General features: G+C 43.5%; 1 long non-coding RNA gene across 1 annotated transcript; it reads right to left on the bottom strand.

The window, feature by feature from the left end:
- Positions 1-564: 564 nt before the first annotated feature.
- LOC136435658 (uncharacterized) lies at positions 565-3,702 on the bottom strand. Its single transcript, XR_010755877.1, has 3 exons — positions 3,373-3,702; positions 3,004-3,085; positions 565-840 (listed from the first exon to the last, which is right to left on the bottom strand). It is a non-coding gene; the product is annotated as an uncharacterized lncRNA (long non-coding RNA).
- Between the last annotated feature and the right edge of the window lie 1,605 nt (positions 3,703-5,307).

Here is a 5,307-nt window from a genome sequence, read left to right as displayed (position 1 = left end):
CAGGGCAGTTGCCCGGCTGGTAGCACCGGGCAGTTGCCCGGGCTGGTAGCCCAGGGCAGTTGCCCGGCTGGTAGATGAAGGCAGTTGCCCGGCCGGTAGCTGAAGATAATTGCACGGCCGGTAGCTAGGAGCGGCTGTTCTTCCAGTAGGTGTGGCGATTGCCCTTCCGGGAGAACGGGCCGACGTCGACTATTTCGTCAATAGTCCCTGCGCATGACTTCAAATCAAAACGAATTAAATTTGATTTAAATCCTCAAAACAGAGGACACAGAGAAGAAAGCTACATTTAACAATAGATGCAAAATTGAGTTTTACAGATTTACAAAAGTTTTAGTGCAATTGATACTGTTACCTTGTCAGGAAAAAATGAAACGATCTTAGGAAAAGTGGTCTCATATTTGCTGTCTTATGGATTTTCCCTTGGCAATTCACTCACAATTTGTTTTCGTTCGATACATTGAGAAAGTATTGCAAATGTAGACAGTACATGTATATACATATTCCTATAAAGCATCTTTAGGCCTTAATAATTTTTCACCCTCTCCAAGGCCTTGCTTAGAGGCTGTCAGTAAATACATATGTGTATCAATAAACTATGAATGAAGCCAGGCTCTTCCACTTGTCGTGAGAAGACGTCATTATCAGTTCGGTCAAGCCCAACAAACCTGCACTACCCTTACACGTACGCTCTCGACCCTGGCTACGTCTTGTAGCTTGCCGTTCTCCCGTCAGCGCGACCACTACTAGACCATCCTTGCTTACTACGTTCCCTCGTCTTTTCCAACCATTTTGTTTCTCTGAACAGCAACCTGAAGCCATCGTGGTTCTTTCAACAGCAACCTGTAGCAAATGAATGAATGGATGATTGATTGGAGAATAACACCTAATCTAACACACTGATATAGCACAATATGTGGCCCAAATCGTGTTTTACACACAGCATGCATGATAGCACAAGTCCAGACAAAACACAGACACGTCGTTTGGCGTATACATTTACATGCATTACACTATTGCATGCATACCTACATACAACACTAGGCTACGTATATGCAAGACGAGATTAAATGGAATACAAATTTCGGCTAAGGACTGCAGTTAAGAAAAAAAAACATATTATAATCGGAAACAAGAGAACAACTGAAGCAGGAGAACATATTTTGCTTAGGTACAGCCCATAAGAACAGCCAATAGGTTCAGGTATTCCTCATGATACATTCATTAGAGACATGGTCAACGTTACATATAGGAATCCACTGCATAAAATGTACGTTCAGAAAGATTACAATCCATCTTGCGATCACGTGTGGGATCAGTACTAGTGATAGCTTGATTGTGCTGTAATTTTGATATGAAGACGATATGAAACCTTGCATTGTGAGGCAGGGCTGTCTGAATAGTCTTTACCTTTGTATACTGGCGAACTATGGAACATTTTAATGAATACATTTTCTGTAAACATACACAATAATAAGAGCTGCATATACAGTAAACAGAAACCAGTAGGCAACAACCAGTAGCTATATTCACACAAGAAACTTCTAGCAACTCGCAAAAGATAAGTAAAAGGGCTCATGAATAGTAAGAGGTAGTAATTTAGTAATATGGAAGGAGAATGATCAAAGACACCCTCTATTTATGTTCGTTCCTTGACTGTGGTGCAGGTAAAACTATCACCTCATTGCTTCTATCAAACAGCTTTGACTTAAGTCCCTCGCGGACTTCAGAAGATCAGAAGGTGTCTCATAACGGCCTAATTACTAGTATTAGGGAAACAAAGACGGCTGGTGATCATATATATATAACGAGAATATCTTGACTTGGGTCAATAACATTCTTGGCACTCCTAACGTCTGTTGATAGGGAACCGTCATTCAAATAAACCCTACGGTCCTATGATATGGCCCAGTCAAAATCTAAAAAGACAGCCGGTTTGAAGGGAAGCAGAACACGTTTCCGGCCTATGTGGATGTACGGGCCCCAAGGTGACTAGCTTCAACGCGGTAAAAAAATTTGCGCGGTGCACTTGAGAAATACGAAAAAACGAATATGTTTGAGTTTAGGGTACAACCTACAAATAACAAACAAAAAACAAACAAAAAATCCTGTCGGCGTATCGGCTCCTTACGCCCACTTTGAAGGGGAGGGACCTGTTAATGGCCATGCGCACAAAGCCCAGTTTGCATTTTTTTTTGTTACTGATTTTGAGAAGTTTTTCCCGGTGAAATCTTTGGTCAATTTCTGGCCATTTTTTCAGGCAGGGAGACCAGACATCTGTTAACTTTTCAAATCCAGAAAGAAATTGTGACCCTTGACATCTGTTGTGGTATAGAATTACATCTTTTGGTAAGGGGTTTTCCCCAACTAGTCCAGTGTTTCCCAGCAGCAGGGGGTAAGGTCGTTGTTTACGTTCAAACAGGTCTTGTGCGTCAGAACGCAGGAGTCGAACCCCGGCTTTTTCCAAAAACGGCAACTAGACATATTTAGCTGTCCAGTGGGTGGAAGATTTTGGACATTGAAATACTGTTAAGTGTACTTTGAAGCCAGTTTTTGTTCCTTGTTTTGTACAGAATCATATGGAAGTTTGTTTAGGTACTCCCTCCCCTGAAACATTGCTCTGCGAGAGGTCACTGAACTCCAGCCGACTGACCCCGTGAGGCGGTTGCACAAAATGGCGCTTTTATACACAAAGCGGAAAAGGCCCACTTTCCAAATCCTGCAGTCTATAAGCCGATATATTTCTACACCACAGTTTACACATGGATGCCTCTCACATGCAGCGTTCTACCCAGTCTTTAAGAGTTTGGGCCGCACTATTTTCTGTACCCGCGTCACGGATAAAAACTGTGTTCTGCGACCGACCTTTGGAGAGAAACAGTAATTCATCGTGTTGACCCTTAATCCCCCATTGAATCATAGGAATAGCAGTGGGCACGGCTTACTTCTTATAAGTTATATACAACTAGCATGGCACATAAAGATAGATGGGGCAACCAAACTTACCTTTATGCACATCATTGTTTCTGGAAAAAACGCTAGATATCCCTTACAGCAAGTCTTCAAAAGGTCGACACCACTCCTAAATCTAGAACAAATGGCAACAGTCTCAGTAAAATGCGACAAGAGAATGGCATCCATTGTTGAGAGTAGCCTGATCATGAACCGACGGAATGCTACCGTTTTAGCAATGCTCAGTTGTTTTTCAAGATTTCTGAATGCCTGCGGAAATAGCAAGTTTCATGCGCAGATGAGAATGCCCCCTTACCACCCCATTCCTCCCCTCCCCTAAAATACGGTCACTCGATAAGATGGCCTCTCGGTACCCAACCTCGCGTGGTGCCGTGTATGATGTCAGCAATAAGTTAAACATACCTTCTCAGGAAAGGCATATTCCAAAGCAGACGTGTACAGCCACCGTAGTTGCCACAAATGAAAGTACCGTAGGCTGTAAACAGCGTTTGAATGAATGGGAGCCTCTTCTGGTTTCCGACTGTCCATACATTGGAACCATATGTGAATCATATGTAGTGACCGAGGTCACCAAAGGGACTGTACATTATGTATATTAACACGGATGACCGTTGATTATGTCTATTCATGACACTGTTTCTTAAATTGAAATATGTCCGTTTAAAGAACCTCATTGGCCTTTTGGCGGGATGAGCTTGAACCCGAAGCTCAGACCGCCGTAGAGAACAACTCTTCCTCACTCCCCCCAAGCATCTAATGAACTCTCTACTCAAAATCACATTCCTGTAAGGAATCCTCGGAATAGGCCAAACAAAGGTCACGAAGGGGTCGGTTATCTGACGGTTTAAGTAGAATAAGTTACATTTCAAAGATATCTTTTGATTGTTAATCGTTTCTTTTTTTTCTGCTTCTTTCACTCAACCAAGGACATTGTATAGGACGACTATATAATGTCCTTGACTCAACTGACAAGGGTTGTTTCGGTCCGTCTGTTACGTGTCCCGTTTCCTGTCAGCGGCAGGCGGCCTAATCTCCCAGCAGATCTACACGATGCACACACCAGCCAGAGAAGCTCCTACGGTGCATTGTGTATTGAATTACTGAAGAGTCTTCGGCCGCCGGACCAACAGTAACGTAGCCTGGATACCAGACCTTTCGCGCGATGCGATGATAAGCCTTTTTGGCCGGGGAAGACCTGGTAGTAGGGATAGAGTTGGCACCCGGGTGCTTGGCAGCCGAACCCTGATATCTATCGCGCTATTAGTGGGCCGTGTGCTGTCTGTGGTGGCGGCGCGAGTTGCTTCCCCGGCCGAAGGATTCTGAGCGCCAGTAGCGCGGTGGTCTGGCAACCAGGCTAACAGTAACGGTTGATCTCAGGGAAGTATATTCCAGCATCAGTATTCCGGTATCTTCGTGAGGACAAAAACGGAAAACCAGACTTCATTGTAGATAAACATTACCCCTTTACGTTAAATTTCTAAAGACTTACACATATAATTGCAAACTTTTTGAAAAACACTTCCTTGACTCAACGATACAACTGAAAAAGGGTTGTTCTGGTCCTTTTTAGAATCCTACTGTCCAAGCTTATGTTTACTCTCCTAAGCAAACGTTCGGCCCAGGTGGGTTTTTGATGTGTTGTTGGGCGTTTTTGTCGGGCTTTCTATTTCGTCAACTTTTCTTTATATGGCCGGGTAACATAGGGAAAACAAAATAGAAAGCCCGACCAAGAAGCCTAACAACACGTCAAAAACCTGCCTGAGTCGAACCTCTGCTTTGAGAGTAGATGCTGTTTACCAAGGACATTATGACATCATAATGTCCTTGTGTTTACCTATAGCCTGGTTTGTTTTAACCGCGGTTCTAGTCACCGGCCCGTGACCGGCCAGAGGCCGGGAGGGGACATAAACCCCCGGACGGCTGGATTTTACGCTATACAGACATGTAAGTTCCTACCTGACCGAAAATTCTACTCTACTCTACTTTGCCTACAGTTACGATTAATCAAAATCTGATCGACAGCAGAATCGAAGGCTTGGAATTGACGGCCGAATCGAGGGCTAGGTTCAGGTTGGTTATATCTTCATGAGGATAAAAACAGAAATCCCGAACGTTGTAAGTCTTGTAAGTATACGGTGTGAATGGTCCATTTAAAAAAAGACGTACAAATAACCCCAAACACACATGTAAAGCTCTGTGATCCTCTGTTAGTGACAGGTTCAGTACTAGATCTGACTGGTCCAGTCTGAGCCGTTGAAAGATCTAGAAAGTAAAGTAAAACTATACTTGTCTGAAAAGAAAGAACTGGAATTTGGAAATACCTTAGCCCTGTATTCG

The sequence above is a fragment of the Branchiostoma lanceolatum genome, chromosome 5 (genome assembly GCF_035083965.1).
Source record: "Branchiostoma lanceolatum isolate klBraLanc5 chromosome 5, klBraLanc5.hap2, whole genome shotgun sequence".
Lineage (NCBI taxonomy): Eukaryota > Metazoa > Chordata > Leptocardii > Amphioxiformes > Branchiostomatidae > Branchiostoma > Branchiostoma lanceolatum.
The sequence above is the reverse complement of the archived record's forward strand: the minus strand, read 5'-3'. Positions and strand labels throughout refer to the sequence as shown.